This window comes from Macrotis lagotis, chromosome 1 (assembly GCF_037893015.1).
Source record: "Macrotis lagotis isolate mMagLag1 chromosome 1, bilby.v1.9.chrom.fasta, whole genome shotgun sequence".
Classification (NCBI taxonomy): domain Eukaryota; kingdom Metazoa; phylum Chordata; class Mammalia; order Peramelemorphia; family Peramelidae; genus Macrotis; species Macrotis lagotis.
This window is the reverse complement of record NC_133658.1, coordinates 670,250,836-670,271,129: the sequence shown is the minus strand read 5'-3', so window position 1 is coordinate 670,271,129 and position 20,294 is coordinate 670,250,836.

Sequence of the window (20,294 nt, the reverse complement as noted above, 5' to 3'; positions counted from 1 at the left end):
GATCAATTAAACAAATCCCTATGCATTAGCAAATTCTGTTCAAGCAGATTTCTCTTTTTTCTTTTCTTTTTTTAAATTTATTTTTATTAAAGATATTATTTGAGTTTTACAATCCCCCCCCATTTTACTCCCCGACCCCACGGAAAGCAATCTGTCAGTCTTTACTTTGTTTCCATGTTGTACCTTGATCCAAATTGGTGATGAGAGAGAAATCATATCTTTAAAGAAGAGACAAGAAGTCTAAGAGGTAACAAGATCAAACAATAAGATCATATTTGTCTTTTAAACAGGTCATTGAACAAAAGATGTCTTCAACTGCTCATATTTATGTTCAGTTCAGGGGAGCAACACTCTTCCTTTATAATCAGCCAAGCAGTAGCCTGAAGACAATCCTGGGGGCCTCAAAGTTCTCCACCCTGTCCTGTTCTTGTCTCCCATCATCTTTCATTTTTATTTTATTTTATTTTTTGCAAGGCAGTGGGGTTAAGTGGCTTGCCCAAGGCCACACAGCTAGGTCATTGTTAAGTGTGTGAGGTCGAATTTGAACCCCACTGCACCACCTAGCTGCCCCTTCCTATCATCTTTCAATCCCTTCTTCCTGATAATAAGTTACAATATTATTTTTTTTTTTGGCTTTTGCAAGGCAGTGGGGTTAAGTAGCTTGCCCTATGCCACACAGCTAGACAATTATTAAGTGTTTGAGGCCGGATTTGAATTTAGGTACTCCTGACTCCAGGGCTGGTGCTCCATCCACTGTGCCACCTAGCCACCCCTACAATATTATTTTTTAAAAAGGTTGTTTGGTGAATAGTTATAAAAAATGAAGGATTTCCTGAAAAATTGTGAATGAGAAACCTAGCTCTGTTTGAATCCCCTTTATGATTAATACAAAACAATATAAACAACAGCAAAACACTTGAACAACCTTCCTTAAGTTTCAATCAAAATAAAAGAGGGGAAAAAGTAAAAATAAATCTTAGAAGAATCAGCTGACACTGCAACTGCTACCATAGTCATCATGTGCTGCTCCCATGAAAACTCTGATCCTCCAACAGCTCACAGGTAACTTCCTTGGCAGCCCATGTGCTTTTGGGAACTAACTACCTCCCTTCTCCATTTCCCTGCTATTTGGTTGAACGGATGCATATTTCTGATACTGTTTTAAGTTTCACCTTCTGCCCCATCTATGAATCTAATCGTGGTTCTAACTGTCCTAGAATGAACATTGGTAGACAAGCCCAAGTGAGGGAAGTCTCTTCACTATGTGATTCCAATACCTTGCCCAGGAGGCAATAACGTTTTCTCCTTGATTCTGGGCTATCAAAATATGAGGGAGTTTTGTCCTGCCTTGTTACTACACTGCCTTGCAAAAATAGGCAAGAACACCTTTCCTCAGATCCATGCTGCTCTCCCAGCCCATTGTTCCATTCCCACTCCTATTCCACCTCCAAAAGAGAAGGCTTCTGCCAGGGGCAAATAACCACTAAGTTTCTGTATCTTACACAGTTCATCCTTGGTGGTAGTCATTGACCAATGCTTCCATTCTTTCCCACAAAAGTCTGACTATTCTGAGTTGTAATTTTGCCCAGTCTTAAGCTGCTCCATTTCTTCTACCTTCTGGAGAACTTCAGTTAAACATTTCAAATTACATTTTACTTTTTAAATTAATAAATCTATCTTTTCTCCCTTTAGCCACTCCATTGGAGGGGAAAAGAGAATTCCTGAAATAGCATAACCAAAATAAATAATTTGATAATTCAATTAATAAGTTTAATAATGTAATTTAGTAAAAAAACAAAGCAAAACACCAAACATCTCTGTCTACATGCTGAATCATTTTCTCTGTTAGAAGGTAAGTAACAACTTTATTACTAGTCCACTGTAATCATTTGATAATTGAATTGTTCTAAGTTAATCAAAATTTCAAAGTTGTTCATTTTTACAATATTATTGTTTATATTGTTCTGATTATCCCCATTTCATTCTTCCTCAGTTTATAAAGGTCTTCAGAATTTTTTGTTTTTATAATGCTGATATTATAGAATATATAAATTGTGATTCTGTTCACTTCACTCTGCATTACTTCATATATCTTTCTGTATTCTGATATAATCTATGTCCTTATTCCATACAGTATAATAAAAGTCCATTAATTCATAAATTATAATTTGCTTCAGATTTTGTTTTTGTTTCTGTTTATTTTTTTTAAAAAATAGAACTGCTTTAAATCTTTTGTATTTTTCCCTCTTTGATCTATTTTGGGAATAGCCCTAGAAATAATATAGTTGTGACTATGTATGTATAATTCTAAATTGTTTTCCAAAATGCCTCTATCCTTTCAAAGATCCACCAAGAGAACATCAATGTTTCTTCACAAATCTTAAAACATTTCATTTTCTTTTTTGATTTTTTTCTCATTATTAGCATGCCTCTTTTTTTATACAAGGTCTGTTCATGTCCCACTCACTTAGTCACAGCCAAATCCTTCCCTACCATCTCTGAAATGTTTATCTCTTAGGGGAAATGAGGCAAAGATCCCAGTACGTTCTCTCTTTCTTTCCCCCAGAACTCAACTAAGAGTTCTTAGCTTCTCAAAATCAGAGCTGACAGCTGTAGGTGCTTTGGGACTTACTCCATTCTATTAAAGTTTAATTTATTTCTAGTTTGAAAATGGAAGGAATTGTTTGAAATAAAATGGAAATGTCTGACTATTTAAAAATTATTAAAAATAGAAATTATTTAAAAAGTTCTTAGTACCTTCACTTGGATTTTTTAAATAAGCATTAGGGGTTTCAATCAGGTCATTTCTTGTTAATGACCACAAACATTCATTTGAATGATATTAACTATAGTTGAATTGGTGGAACTTATCCTAAGAATGAATAATTCCTCTCAGCCATACAGTGGATGACCAGAGGATCTGGTAAGTGATTTCTAGTGATTTCCACCAAGGTCAATGTGGATGATCTGGGATAGAGTTGGACTTTTTGGTGACTTGTGTTGAGCCTCTATCCTCACTTTTCTCCCTCTTAATCACAGACCTACTTACTCTGGGGTTGGATACTTGGATGGTTTGTGATTAAGAGGGCAAAAAGTGAGGATGGAGGACCAACACAAATGGAAAGAAAGAAGTACTGGTGAAGTTGTCCTACCTTTCTCTTTCTGGCCTCAAAACTGTCTTGCAGGGTTTGTAGAGAGAGGGAGGCTCAGGGTGGTTTAGAGAAGATGTCATAGTCAGTTTGCTTTGTATGTCTACATAGATTATTCATTTTACTATCTGATGACATTTGCTTCCCTGGCCTCACTCCCTCCACCAACCAAGACAAGATTACATTTTCAGAAGTTCTTCTTTGTACCAATCAGCTGCTGTCCTAGGAATAACCTGCAGCTCGATACCCTCTGGTACATGCAGCTGAGGGAATGAATAATTGCATACCTGTTATACTCACCAAATGCCTGCTCAGAGGCCTAATCCTTTCTGAAAACTTCACAAAAGGCCCCCCAAAGTTTATATTGCATTCACAATTTTCCAGGTCTTTTCTTGCATGAGCACTTTTTTGTTTTGTGATGAATTAAAAGGAGAATACCATCATGGACCTTCCTAATAATGCAGTCCCTGGCAAGTGTCTTCCCCACAGTAGGTATTTAATATTGGAATTGTGGGCTGTCCTTTGTTGAACACTGGCATTGCCAGCAACAAGAATTTAGCAATGCAAGATTTATTTTCTGTAATTTTATCTTGTAACACAAGATGTTGCTGTGAGTAAGCTGGCTTTTCTCTTGGGTGGTGCTGGTGGTACGGGGTATGATTGGTACTCATTCATAGAATTCATTCATAGAATTCTACCTTAGAGTATGGAGACTTGTCAGCTGACAGTCTTCAGCTCCCTCTAAATTTGGGACATGGACCTTGGTTCTCTTTAACACAGGGCTGAATGGTAATTTAGAAAGGGATGAATCTCCCATTTTTCTGGAGGTCACCGAAGGGCCTCCACTTATTGGAAAAATGACAGTAAGATGGCCTCAGAGAGTGTTCTCTGAGATGGACGTCCCCAAGAGGGGTGGGGCCCTGTAATAGGCAGCAAGTCCCTAGATCATAGAAATAAGAGCAAATGTATACATGATAAAAAAGGATTCCCAAGGAACTCTCCATTTGGTGACTTTTTTTTTTTTCCCACCTCCACCTCTTTAGTGGTGTTGGTTTAAAAAAATTGAATCATTGGTCGATCTTGATCTTTTGTGTCAGGTCCCAGTCAACTTCCTTTGGAAGTCAATTTGATATCAGCTCTACATATCAAGTTCCCCCTTTCTTATTGTAAAAGGTCCTGAAAGGGATAAGGACATGACAAATGTGAAAGGTGGTTGGCTTCACCTGCCTGGCTGGAGGAGGAGGAAAAGATAAATGGAATTTAGCATCTTTTGCTTCTAGAGTGTGACATAATTTTTGACAGTTGGCAGTAAAAGCCTTTTGTAAATTAAAATAATTCATGGAAGCAACTTTCAACAACTCCAGTTTCTATACATATAAACTGGGTACATTTTCAAAAGTTATGGATAGTTTTCAACAAAAAGAATCACAAATTATATTAATAAACATTTGACAAAATTTCCAATCTTATTATTAATCAAGGATATACACATTTAAACAATTTTGAGTCACTACTATTCATTGACAAAGATGGCAAAAAAAATTAAAAAATGAAATGAAATACTGATAGGGAGATGGGGAAAGACCTATTCTTATTAATTGCTAGTGGAATTATAAACTCTTAAAAATCTTTTTTGGAGAGCTATCAGCACCATATATCTAGTACCATATACATTTTTTTATTCTCTAGGAAGACTTCCAGTTCATTGGATGGATCAATCTTCTTTGGATTCATGGGAAAACATGATGAAGTTATAGAGGATGGAATCTTGTGAATAGATTGCCAATCAGAAGTAACAAAGTGGGAGAAAATCAGTAAGGGGGGCAAATGAAATCAGTCAGTCAATCAACCAATTAAAAAAACAGTCAGTCAGTCAACCAATTAAAAAAACAGTCAACTTTACTGTGTTCTAAGCATTGTGCTAAATGCTGGGTATAAGAAGAAAAAGCAAAAACATTCCTGTCCTCATGGATTTTTTTACATTGTCATGAAGGAGTTGATATGTATATAAAGATGTAAATCCAGGACACAAAGTAGATGAAAGTTAATGTTAAAAGGTATCTACTGAAATATAAAGAATATCTATTTGCCTATATCCTTTTAGTAGAGTAAATATGATAATTACAAGGTAACTTAATTTCTTTCATACTATAATACATTTTTTTGACCCCAGGGTGGGGGTAGGGGGATTGGAGCTTATGATTTCATTGATATACATGAGAACCTGACACTTAAGTACTTAATAAATGTGTTGAATGGCTGACTGACTATTTGATTGGTGTAAGGAAATCCCAGGTAGAAAGTTGCTTCTTCCAATGCAAATCAACAGCACGGCCAGAATGGATCAGAGATAGCTCTTAAATTCATGGTTTCCTGATTCTGAGGTCATCTTTCTCTATTATTCAACATCATCTCTTGGACACAGGTCTCAAAAATCAAGAGTATAAACATTTTCTAGCTCTATTTTATATAAATATTTTATGATGCACATAGCAGATTTGTGATTATCCCTTGTTTTACCCTCCCAAAGATAGCAATTATAGTGTCAGTCAGAGAAAAAAATACTCCTCTCTTGGAAGACCAGTAAGAAGGAATAGAAAAAGTAAATAGCAACAGGGGAAAGTTAAAAACACTAGACAGTTTAATCTTGTGTTTGCTAATATTTTGACTGTGTTTTGAAATACTGTTTATGGAAGTGTTCCTCTAAAAATTCTGTTTATCATGACTAAATTGGAGAGCCTTATGCTGTCTTCTCTGAAACTGCCACAATTACTACTTTAGTGTTAAAAATATGCTCTTATTTAAGTAATGAAGCTTCTTTTCAGATTTCTACTTCATTTTTATTTCTGTTATACTTCATTCTCATTAGATAGCAAAAGAAACACTTTAAATTTATTCCTTGTCAAGTCCAATCCTTCTATTTATATCCTTGGGCCCATTCATTAATTTTTTTCAGGTAAATTAACTTGCATGTCAAATTCTCTGTCTCTACCACTTCTTTTCCCCTCACATCCTCCCTCTTTCCTTCATTCTCTTCACTTCTCTCTCCTCAGATTCTCTCTTCTTTTTTCACTCTCTTCTCCACTCCCTCATTTATTTTCTTCCTTCCCCATTTTAATATCTTAATATTAGTTAAGAACAGCAAATACTCTTATGAAAATGCTCTGAAGAAACAAACATTCAATAATTTATGATGAATTCATTGAATCAGACCTGTAAAGGGCCAGATTAAGGTCATACAGTTAATATTCAAATCTAGATCATTTGGTTTTAGAGCTAGTTATCTTTCCATTGGACTACCTTCCTATCTTAAATACAGGGTCACTAAAAATGGCCTTCAATGAGTGTTTTTAATAAAAAGTAGTCTTTTTAAAATGAAGAGAGTGGAACAAGAAGAAAAATTTTAAAAACTAACAACAGTAAAAATAAACACTTTTATAAGACTTAAATAATTCTGATTAAAGGAGTGAAGAATTTATGATTTAAAAGGCCCATTGATGAAATAGGCTTCTCATTAGAGAAGGTATTTGCCACCTCTTAAAGTATACTCCCTCCTTCTGAGGGAGAATTGATGGATTCAGAACAATTAGTCAGGGCATAGCCATTTATTAAAAACCTACTGTGTGCCTGTAGGCATACTAGGCATACACCAGGCATCCTTACACTCTATAATCTCACAATCTAATGGGGGAGACAATATGCAAACAGCTATTTACAAATAAGCTATACATGGTTTAAATTGGAACAGAGGGGGCAGAAAAAAACATATACTTTGCTTATGGATAATGTAGGACTTTGATTACTTGAACTATGCATATTTGTTTTCCCCCCAATAGATGGGCAAAAAGAGGTCTGTTAATTGAAAATATAAGATTAAACTAAAACATTTTAAAAACTATAGAAGTGATGATAATGATTGGCCTTTAACTCTTGTCCCATCTCTAGAAGAATGGTGCTATCACTTAGGAAGTTGCATGATAATAATAACTTAAGGTGAGGTGAAGACAGGAAATTATAGTGATGTAAAGGCTGTCTGAGAAAATAACTTTAAAAAATGTTGTAGACATTATCCTTTGTTCAAAGATATTGATGCTGCTTGCAGCTTATTTCTTTTGACAGCTGTTGGATGAAAGTAGAGTATAAAATCAGAAAACAATTTTTGTCTTTCTATTTTGTACCTCACAAGGTTATAATATGAGAATAGAAAAACAGAAAACAAAAGTAGCTCAAATAGATTTCTTCTCTGTTTTATTGTCATGAATTTGCTATTTCAACAATCCACAATGAGTACAGTTTTCATTAGATGGAAAAACCCAATGATAGATTTTAGTTTAATGTTTTATATATAATAGGGATTCGATTTCAATTTACATCTAAAAGAATCAATTTTGAAAGTATAGATACCTAAATGCTTGGCATTTTTTGGATTCTAAATGAGAAGCTTGTAACCATATTATATACCTATATGTATATGTATATAAGTATATACACACATATTTGCAACAACCTGAGTTGCTACAGAATTTGGAGCTATGGAAACACAGAATATTACATGTAGATCCAGGAATAAGATGAAATTAAGGGGTGAGATGGGAGTATGAATAAGCAAGTTCTTAAAGGCTACATATGACAATACTGAATACAATTTCAAGGTTCAGATAGCTACTGCAAATTCTTTCTAGTCTTTCATATGGCCCCAAACAAAAGTCATCTGCAAGGTCCAGGTATCAGAAAAGGAACCATTATTATTTTTAGATGTGAGCTGATTTTTTTGTGTCCCCAAAGAGGTACCCCCTGGAGTGCTCTCCTCTGAAGGACCCAGAAGCCTTCATGACCCTGTATCCCTCATAGGGCTAAGCCTTCAAGGCAGAGGCAAAGAGGAGACAAGAGAAGGGGGCAGAATCCCAGACTCTCTAAGGAGGATGAGAATTCAGAGACCATCCTCACCCACTCCCACAATACCACAAGGCTGATCTCTTCTAGACTCAGGCACAACATGACCTAAGGGCCCCTGCCCACCCCACTTCAATCAGTCCTGTTCACCAGGAAGGCATCTGTCTGCTTGGAGTAAAAGTTAAGTTTATATTCAGGATGCATTAGACAGATAGCCCAAAGGTATGCTTCAGAGACCAATTTTATCCTGCGGATGGTGGTGGAGACTTTTACATTTTTGCAGTATTCAGTGAAATCTTTCTTAGGAATCATGCAAACATAGAAACTAATCTGCCAATAAATGTGGGCACCCTTCCTGCTTTACTCTAGCCCTTCCTTGCAATTCCATATGATTTGTTGTTGGCTTGCTTTCTTTCTTTCTTTCTTTCTTTCTTTCTTTCTTTCTTTCTTTCTTTCTTTCTTTCCTTTCTTTTTTTTTTAAGGGCAGATGAAGAGGCATAAGCCCTCCAAAGGGATGTGCTATTTTCACTTGGTGATGGTTTGACTTACCACCACAATGGTCTCTTTAAGAGGTGGCGAATACCTTCTCTAATGAGAATGAAGCTGCTTAAACTGCTTCCTGGAATTTAAGTCTCTTTAGAAGATTAGTGGGGTGGGAGGGAGTGGGCATAGAGGGCAAAGACTGGGAGGACTGTGGGATTCAATTGAAACACATGGGCACACTTCCAGAACCATTCTAGTATTCACATTCACATTCCATGCATCTATGAGTCCTCTGCAGCTGGAAATCAAGCTTATTCAGCCATGCTGTCCATGGCTAGGAATGGGCACACCAAGAAGGGTGGCAAGAAGGTCAGGAGGTCATGCGGGACCTCTCCAAGGGTCTAAAGCTTTTCATTAGTGTTTTTTGGTGCTTTTTTTTTCAAGGCAATGGGATTAATAGCTCGCCCAAGGCCACACAGCTAGGTAGTTATTAAATGTCTGAGGCCGGATTTGAACTCAGGTACTCCTGACTCCAGGGCTGGTGCTCTATCCACTTTGCCACCTAGCCACCCTCATTAGTACTTTTCAAAAGGCAAAACCAGCAGGTCCTTTTCCCTATGACCAGAGATTTCTGCTTGATGTTTTCAGTCTTTTCCCCTTCCATCCATTTGGAATCAATTGTGCTCTTTTTCTAGCATTTGTAAAGAGAAGTTTCAATTGTTTTCCACTACACTTACAAGTGGGAGAGAGTCATCCAGTCCTTCACCCATACAATGTCTGTCCCAAACTGATCTGTGGACTGCTTGATGGTGGCCAAGATGCTCAGGAGGCGCTGGTCCATAGTGTCCAGGTGGGAGTTGGAGAGCACGGGGAGAAGGGGTCATGAGTCATCTTCGACTTTAGGGCAGATGTGAGCACATCCTTCTTCAAGTAGTTCAACTAGTTCCAGGTGGAGACCCAAATTATGCAACACTGGTAGAGAAGGGTGAGGATGCTTCCTTCCACCACATACTCTCGGCTAAACCATTTAGGTTTGAAGACCACTTTCTGCCCTTCTTGGAGTATAAGGCTTTAAGCTGTGTCCCCTTATAATCCACATCAGCCTTAATGATCTTCTTGGTGGCCATAGCATGTATTATGGCCTCCAGCTCTGGGGTCTCTTCTGGGTACACTTCCCAGGGAACTACCTATTGATCAGCAATCTCCCAAGGAGACTGCAATGAATGCTCAGTGAGGGGATTCAGCTTCACACACAGGCTAGTCATCATTTGGTGAAAGGCCCTCTGGTCTTCATGGTTGGCAGTAGAAATGTCCAAGTTGTCAATAAGGCAAACTTTTGCAAAGATAAAAGTGATGAGGAGGATGACCAGTAGGACAGCTCGCTGTTTCAGCTTCATGGTGGCTACTTTTCCTTCTCCCTTAGTCTAGGCTCTCTCTTTGGTTAGGGTGAGGAGATGGCAGTTAATGTGGAAAGTCCATGATCATTATTTGAACTAGTCCATTCCATCATTAAAGCATCTCCTAGGATTCCTTCCTGCCCAGTGCAGTGCAGCCTCACCTTCCGTGGTGCCTGAGGCCATGGCCATTGCTCATGCTCTGCCCCAGCCAGGCCATCCATGGTCCCTGGTGCTCAGGTCCACAGTCCCTACAACTGTCCCTCCCTCCCCCTTGTAATTATATTTTGATTCATAAGTCATTTCTTATTTTATCTGATGAATCTGATGCTATCATTAAGCTTTGTGGAATATTAATTCACAATAGAGCATGGTCAATTTTAAATATCTTTCATGTATTGCAATATGATTGCTCTAAGATTCAACCTTGTTAGGTTAATTTTCAAACTCATAGAATGCTTCTGACACTGATCCTAGAAGTAAAGATCAGAGACCTTTACAAAAATGAGGACTCAAGTATTGCCATATTTGTTTGTCTGAAGAGACTATGAAATAGGGTATAGGATTAGTTAAATAAAGAGAAATGAATTTGTGAGGTCTTGAAATTTATGATTAAGAGCTACAATTTGGGCGGCTAGATGGCACAGTGGATAGAGCACCGGTCCTGGAGTCAGGAGAACATGAGTTCAAAATCCGGCCTTAGGCATTTAATAATTATTTAGTTGTATGACCTTGGTGAAGTCACTTAATCCCATTGCCTTATAAAAGCAAACAAATAAAAAAAGAACTAAATTTGGTTTTCAGAACAATTGAATGTCCTAGTAAAGCTTCTACAGTAAGAGGATGAATAGTCAAACCAAAATGACTAAGCATAAACCCAAGTATAAAGTGATTGTGAAATGAGGCTGTCTCTTTGGGAAGGGAAGGAAGAAAAATACAGCAGGGAAAGATATGTAGGATAAAGACAAATTAGATTTAGGTATTCTGCTTAAATAACCATCTCTGGTCTTTCAGGGTAGTGGAATGTGTTCTGGAGTTAGAGCTCAGGTGTCATTCATCCTTCATATTTTAAGAGGACCAATGATAGAGGGTCAGTGTACATTGTATCTAATTGTGGTTTATCACTACAATAGGAGCGTAGAAGATGCTATTAGAGGCAAATAGTTCATTTGAAAATTTGGGATGAAGATATTTCTAGATTTTTACATCTCACATTTCATTAGTGCTATATTTATTTTTCAGACTAAAATTGTCACCCTTCCTTAGGTTCTTCTTTTGATGTATTCCATGTTTAGGGCCAAGAATGATGCAGAACCTAACAAATAGTTAGGAAAACAAGGTCAGGAGCAGCTACCATATACAAAACATAAAACGAAATATGTAGACAATGTATGTAACTGCAGGTAAATGTTATTACTTCATCTTTGCCCCTAGCTCAGCCTCAAAGAGTCATAGGCACACAAGAAGCACCTTTGGACACCTTTGCTTAGTACAACATATACATGAACTCATATCTTTTATTACATCTGCAATGAGTATTGGAAGAACTTCAGTGATGGTAGTCTCATCTTCCTTAGGTAACTTCTAATTGTTAGGAAGTTTTCCCTTACATCAAGTTGAAATTTGTCACTTTATAAAATCTACCCATTACTTTGTTTCTTCCACTTGAGACAAAACTAAAGTATGGTCATGAGTCCTAACCACCTTTTAAAATGAAATAAATCTATTTGATTTATATTATCCTCCTTTTTTTCAGAGTAGAAGCTGAAGTTTTGAATAAGTCAAAGGATGATTTCATAGCATCGAACTGTACCCCCTTTACATTAGTTCATATGGGAAAGAATTATAGAATCAAATAATTTTATAATTGGAATGACCTTAGAAATTATTTAGCTCAAACTCCAAATTTTACAGGTGAGGGAATAGTGGACTCAAAAAAATTAAATGGCTTTCCTTGGAATTCATAATTAGTGACTGAAACTCAGGTATCACAACTTCCAAGTCTCAGTATGCCATGCCAATCAAAAAAATCAAAGTTCAATTTTCAGCACAGGAAAAGAACATTTAGCCTTGGCTTATTGGAAAACTGATCAAAGTGTTTAAATAGTGTGGTAGGGGTAGCACCTGTTTTGTACAAAGTGCACTGTTTTTTTTTTTTTGTTTGTTTTGCAAGGCAATGGGGTTAAGTGGCTTGCCCAAGGCCACACAGCTAGACGCTTGTCTGAGGCCAGACTTGAACACAGGTACTCCTGACTCTAGGGCTGGTGCTCTATCCACTGTGCCACCTAGCCACCTCCACTGTTTCTTTTTAATGAAAGAGAAATCCTTTCTCATAGACAAGTATGTGTCTCACTGAATAGTGCTGACCTGAAGTCAGGAAGACTCATCTTTCTGAGTTCAAATCAGATCTCAAAGATTTATTAGCTGTAGGCAAGACTTTGCTTCAGTCTTTGCTCCAGTTTTTCAATTGATAAAATGAACTGGAGAAGGAAATGGCAAATAGTTCTAGCATCTTCATCAAGAAAATCCCAAATGGGGTTATGAAGATTGAAACAACTGAATAACAAACAAGTAACAACAAGGCCTTTCTTAGAATAATCACTGATTTTTTTCATATATAAAGCATAAAAGTGACAGCATATAGTATGTTTGTTCCAGATATTCACTGTGATTCCCATTCCCTTGATGGGGTGTTTTTCTGACCTAGAATAGCCTTTGATAAGGTAAGAACAGAGGTAGTGGGTAGCAGCTTATTATCAGATTTATATCCTTTGAAACCTTAAACCAAGTTGTTTTAATTATATTTTACTGTCCTTGACTGCATTCTAACCTGGAACCTGAATCACTGGTCTGGGCAGATGAATGCTTGGATGAAATTAAATGATGTCAAATATTCCATTTTGACAAGTCTAGTTGAAAAATTATCTCTTATACTGTTTTTAAACTGTTACTGTCCATTTGAATGAACCAGTTGTGTTCCATCTTCATGCACTTTCATTGAAATGGATGGGTATTTTTCAAATTTAAATTATTATAGACAAGTAGCCACATGATCAATTTGCCTGCTGTTATGGTTAAAATGGTAGTGCTATTTGTATCCTAAAATGATGGAATGAGTTAAAATCTAAAATATTGTATTGTTTCTCACTTCCCCCTTTTACATTTACATATAAGATTAAACTAAAGATGTTTAGTATTAGATGGTCAGTATTAGAAAGTTTTAAGGAACACCAAAAGGAAACTGAATTGTTCTAGTAATGACTACATTATTCCCATTTTTAATAGAAAGAAACCATCTTTTCCCATATATTTCTGCTTACTTTAAATAGTGAATGAGAAATTCCAAAAAATTCCTTACTCTAAGTTTTAAAGATTGTATTAGACTAACTTATAAGCAAATGAAGGTTTGAAAAATTACATAAAGCTGACTATCTATCATGGCAGGGTCATGATACTGTTTCCTCTGTCATAGTATGAGTTTTTGTATCCTATCTCAGTCCATAGCCTATATAAGTGATTTAGCAAAAGGCCTTGAGTCTCTTAAAAAGTAGCTTTTTATTTCAGGGTTCCTCTGCTCTGATTGTACTGTGCTTCTAATTATCTGTATGTGTTTTTAATGTATTTTGCATAGTTTCCTTCCTTAGAATGAGAGTTCCTTAAGAGCATGAATTTTATTTTTGCTGGTTCCTGACACATAGTAGGCGCTTATTAAATGCTTATTGACTCAAATTGATTCAGACTTTACTGGAAGGGCAGTAGTCTAGGATGAGTTTTGATTAGTATTATTCAATCAGGCTTTCTTCAAGATCTAATTGGGAAGGTAGCCCCACAACACATACTTTCATTGTTTTCTTACTCTTTTCATCTTTTACTTGACTTAATTTAATATAGATTTGTAAATGCTTAAGATAATATTTTAGTAGGCATCATTATCTTCTTTTATTGCATAATTCAATATTTTTTAAATTAGCAACCATGGACCATTATATGTAAAAAAGCTAAAGGTCTTGGAATTTGCTAATCTAAGCACTACAGAATGTGTGGACCTAAGTACTATTCAAGTGACTTTATTTGTTTGGTTACTGACATTGAATTCCAGTTGACTACACAGGAAACAGGCTTGAAAGTAAGGACAGAGTTTGCCCTCGTACTTGTGACAGATTCACAGACTCTCTAATTAGAAAAAAGACCAGCATGCTGGACCCATCAAAATGTGTTTCACTTTGAAGAGAAAATGAGTGGGAAAGCTGACATATGATTAAATTTTTTATCTTGCAGGACCCATAATGGAAAGAGCACTCATTCTAGCTCAGAGGTGAAGGAGATGGGTTCCAGTTTTTATTTTCTTTGAAACTGTAAGCAACTCAACTCATTTTTCCATACTTTGGTTTCATGATATATAAGATGGGAATAATAATGCCTATATTACTTTTCTCAGAGTTACTATGAAGAAATTCTTTTAAAAAATTTAAGGTGCTATCTACTTGGGAGTCATTTTTCTTAAATTGAATTTGATTTCATTTTTCAAAATGAAGTCAACTTGTTTTCTTTCCAACCACACCCATCACTGAAATTTGTGTGTATATGTCTGAGTACAATTGTAATTTTTTTTAAAAAAATATTTTTTTCCTCAGAACTAGTGGGGTAGAAATTCCTAAAGAAGTTTAGAAGTCTCTTTTAGCACTAGTCATAGAAATCTTGGATTTGAATTGTAACTTCAATAAATGTTAATTCTGTCCCTTGTCAAATCACTTAAACTCTAACAGTCAGGTTAATCTGCAGGAAGTGAATAATACCTATGTTCTTCTAGTTCACAGAGTTTTTCTGAGGATTAAATTAAGTGATTAAGATGCTTTTCATAAAAAGCATGTAACTTGAGAGAAATTTCTTAATCAACTATATGCTAGATTACAATAAGATCTATAATTGATAATTTTGTCTATATAAGATCACATTTTTACATGAATAAAATAAATTAAAACAGAATTTAAAGAGAAATGCCAGAGTGGAAAAAAATTTGCATCAGAGAACACTGATAAGTCTAATATCCAAAATATGTAGGAAATTGATATATAATACCTTCAACTATTTTCCAGTGCTTAAAAGGTCAGAGAATATGAGTAATTCATTTTAAAAGAATTTCAAAATAAAAATGATCACATGAAAACATAATTTAAATCTCACAAAGCAAGAGAAATGTAAATTTAAATAACTATGAAGATTTACCTTTTACCATGAAACTTTGTCAAGATGTCAAAAGAGAAGAGTCAAATATGGAAGAACTATGACAATCCAGTATTCTGATCCATTCCCTCTTGGTGGATACATGAAGTGACCCCAGAATTTTTATTTCAATTTCTAATTATAGAAGAAAAGAGACTCAGAAATCTCACTACTGTACATATAGCAGCACCACCCGAGAAATTTAAAGAAGTTTGAAAATACAGTAGAATATTAATAGCAACATCCATAAATCAAAGGAGAAAAGGCAGAATCAAGAGAGTAATGTATATTTTAATCACGATATTGATAATGAAAAAAATCAGCTGAATTCTAAGTAATGGCAAAACCAGGATGATTTTCAGAGAAGATTTAATGAAACTTCCTCTCTCCTTCCCTTCTTCCCTCTCCCTTCCTTCCTCCCTCCTCTCTTTCTTTCCCTTCTTTTCCTCTTTTCTTCTTTCCTACCTTCCTCCCCTCCCTCCCTATATTATTTTTCATTTTTCCTATCATTTGTTACTAAAGGCAAATTGATAAATTAAGAATACTTTATGCTCAAAAATTCAAAGCAAAATGTAATCTCCTTTACATGAACATTTATTTCTGAAATGATTGTTTTGAAGAAAGCTTCAGATAATCTTCAATTTGACATTCTAAAAACTGTGCTAGGTAAAATTACATATAAATCTATTTTTGAGAAAAAAATTAATAGTGTCAAATCATTAATTATAATTCAATTTATAAATAACTAACATTATTTAACTTTAATTTTATTGAAAACAATTTATTATACCCTAGTGAATTGTGCCATTTCCAAGTTTTATTGAATTTGATGCTGAGCCACTAAAATTTCTGTTGCCTTTAGGTTTATGGCTAAATAGAGTTGATATATCTTGCCTGCCTGCAAGCCCACTAGTTTTAACAAGGAGCAAATGAAGAAATAAAAGCTATTGCTTAGCCTCAAAACAACATCCTAATGCTATCAGGTCCAGAAAAATTACATTTCCTCTTCCTTGTCATTGACTAATGTCCTCATTTCCCCTCTAAGTCATCTGCTATTCATTCCACTCTAAACTGAAAGAAAAAAGAAAACAACCAAACAACCAAACATTTATTTGTCAAAGCCTACAGTTTTCCTCAAAAATGTAGATACCAATGAACACCTGATGAATAAGAATGAAACAAGGAGTCAGATAAAATTGTTTTCTTATTATAGAAACCAATTTTTTTAGGAAGCATTATAAAGGTAAAAAAAGGAACTATTATTTTACCCTCATATTCATACTTTTATGCCTCATTTGGCAATAGGGAAGGTTTCTGCTTCATTCATTCCTTCAATCATTCATTTACTGATCCATTCATTGATTCATTCATTTATGCTTTTGGCATTATTATCATTTGAGATGGGTGATATTATTACTCTGTTTAAAGCTGAGAGTTTCAATGTTTTGTTAGGAACATGCAATTAGTATCTGAAACATGATTTAAACTCAATTGCATCTAACTTCAAGTCTAACATCCTATCCAAAAGGTTACATAGATGCCTTCTTAAAGCTATTCTAGACAAACATGAGTTCTAGCAGGTTCTACCATGTTGGAATAGTTTTGAATTTGGTCTGAGGACTAATATAATTAACCATGGAAGATTCATCACTAGTAAACTGTCCAGAAAACCTAATAGGATCTGAGATGCATTAGAGAAGGTAAAGGTTCCTGGAATATGGAGTTAATAATCTCACTGTTTTCTTTCCTGATAAGACCACACTTATGGTACTTTGTTTAGTCTAGGTGCCACAGCTAAGAAGATATTGAGAATATGGAAATTTCCTAGAGGAGAGCAACCAGGATGCTTATGGCCCCTAATGTTTGATGAGGATCTCTTGAAAGGTCTGGGAATCACTAGACTGGAAAAGATAAGATTTGGGTTGTGTGTATAGGCAGCTCATTTTTTTTTGTATTTGATTGGATAGTATCTGAAGAGTATTAGCTTTATTCCCTTTGGAACCATAGTATATATCTAGAAGCAATGGGTGGAAATTGAAAAGAGGCAAATTTAAACTTAGTATCAGGAAAAAAGAGTTTATGACATACACACATATGTATATATATACATACATATATATCAATATCTATCTATCTATCTATCTATCTATCTATCTATCTATGCAATTAGTATCTGAGACAGGATTTACACTCAATTGTTTCTTACTGCAAGTCCAACATCCTATCCAATAGGTTACATAGATGCCTTCTTAAAGATTATTCTGACCAAACATGAGTTCTTGTAGGTTCTACCATGTTGGAATGGTTTTGAATTTGGTCCAAGGACTAATATAATTTCATCAGCAATAAACTCTCCAGAAAAGTTATATATCTATATCTACATCTACATCTACATCTACATCTATATTTCTCTCTCTCTCTCTCTTTCTTTCTTTATCTTTCTTCCTATATAGCTGCCCAAAAGTATCTCCTTGGAGGCACTGGGCTTATAATCAATGGAATGTAGTTACCTTCTAATTCTAAAATTTTATGAATCTGTGACGAATTTTTTGACCATGGCAGTCTCTGAATCAATAAAACAAAATAAAAGGTCATTAAGTTTAGTATTGTTCCCTTCCATATATGTGATGATGATGGCAATTAAACAAAACAAAACAATACCCTGAAGCATGAAATCCTGGATCTGAACAACTACACTAAAAATACAGTATGAATTTATACTAAGCATTTATGAATGGCAGCCCTAACAAACAGGAAACTTGTATTTAAAAAAATGACTTGTCATTTCTTTCTGGAAATATACATACATACACACATATACATATATATATATATATATATATATACATACATATGTATATAGCTATCTATATCTATCTCTCTCTCTCTACACACACACATTCACAAACAGTATGGCCACAACTTTATTACTTTATTGTTGTTGTAATTGTTCAATTGTTTTTCAGTCTGTCCAACTCTTTGTTACTCCATTTGGGATTTTCATGGAAAAGGTACTGAAATATTTTGTCATTTCTTTCTCTAGCTCATTTGACAGATGAGGAAATGAAGGTAAACAGGGTTAAATGATTTACTCAGGATCACAGAGACTATTAAGTGTCTGAGATTTGAACTCAGAAAAATCAGTCGTTCTGATTAGAAGTCCAGTGCTCTATCTGTTGTGCTACCTAGGTGCTTCTAGGACCACAACTAAATGCTCTTTCTTTCTTTCTTTCTTTCTTTCTTTCCCTTCCTTCCTTCCTTCCTTCCTTCCTTCCTTCCTTCCTTCCTTCCTCCTCCTCCTTCTCCTCCTCCTCCTCCTTCTTCCTCATTGATATCATTATTCTAAGCATAATTTTGCAGTGGGCAAAATCTTGTTTTTACCAGTCAAGACTATATTTAATCAGAGAAGATGGATTCAAATCTTGACTCTACTGCTTACAATCAGTACAACATTTGGCAAGTTATATCACTATTTCTCAGGCCCTTCGTTTTCTCATTTGTACAAGAGTGGTAGAAGGCTAGAACCAAACTCTAAGGTCCCTTCTAGCTCTGAATCAATGAGGTGTGTGTGTGTGTGTGTGTGTGTGTGTGTGTGTGTGTGTGTGCAGTGTGTATGATGTATATTTATATATTTTTTATATATTTTATTTATAAGCATGAGTGCATGCTATCTTCCCTGATAGAATGTAAACTTTTTTTAAAGTTTTTTTTTCAAGGCAAATGGGGTTAAGTGGCTTGCCAAGGCCACACAGCTAGGTAATTATTAAGTGTCTAAGGCCAAATTTGAACTCAGGGACTCCTGACTCCAGGGCCGGTGCTCTATCCCCTGCACCACCTAGCCACCCCTAGAATGTAACTTCTATTTTTTGCCTTTTGATCCTGAGTACCCAGCACAGTGTCTGTTCTTGTTGATTCAAACATTCTGAAAATTAACATTTGCAGGAAAACAAAATTCCTCCTCTCATAACTCTCCCAAAATAAACTTAATGAAAAATGGTAATTAGATATAAAATTGACATATATATATATTTAAAACATGTAAGCAGATGGCAAATGGTATTTGAATTTCAAAATCTAAGTTCAAGTCCTGTCTCTGACACATTCCAGCTGCATGACAATGGACAAGTTACTTGGCTTCTTAGTACTTTAGACAACTTTTTAAGGCTATAAAATATAGGAACTACATTATATCAGTCAAGGAAATCTTATGTCTTAACGATAAACAGACAAAAAACCAAAACAGAGTGTAGTATAATGCAACTAAACAATACACTGAATTTTATCAACTGCAGCAAATGAAACTAAATCTAAAAATAAAACTAAAGCCAAAAAACTGAATAACATTTTATTTATTTGTCCTTGATAAAGTTTTATATATTCCCTTTGAGCTAAGGTAACAAAGCAAAGCAAAACATTTATGTCTATTGGTATCTTTCAACCACTGTGGACATAGAACTTCTCATCAACAGCTGGTCAATAAATTCAGTATATAAAATATAGAAAAAGATTTTAGTTCTTTTAACTTCACAAAAAATACCTATAAATACAACTTCTTATATAGGGAAAAAATTTTATTTCACTAAAGTTATTTTGTATCTTTATGCCTCAGGGACAGAAACTATATTCAAAGCAACTTGAGTAATCAGAGTTCATAAGATTTGAAAACATTTTCCAAGCATGTGGCTGAGCCTGGCCCCAGTGGTCTCTTTAAGATCCTAAATGACTGACCCCATCAACCTTTTCCTTAAAAATGTTTCTGGGACCTCAGAGTCTGTGGGTTCCCTCAGCTACCATCCTTGACCCTCTAATCTTATTTGTTCTGTATTTACTTCTGTCCTTCTGACCCAAACTTCCTTTCTTGGATGTCAATGTTTTGTATTTTGTGACCTTGGACCCTTGGACTCTTCTTTCCTTCTTTTGGTCTCATCCTCCAGCTTTTTCAGAGTTTTTGGCTACTTATTTCATCTTGCCTGGGTTGGTATACCTGGGAATCAAATTTTCTTCCTAACTACAGGACTCAGTGGCAGCTGATGTAGCTTTTGTCCTCAGTAGGGGTTTCAGCTTATAATTCTCTATTACTTCTCCTTTATATCTTGCCAAACTCAGTTCCCACGGCCTTATAATAATTACTTAAATTCCTGACTCCCTCTGG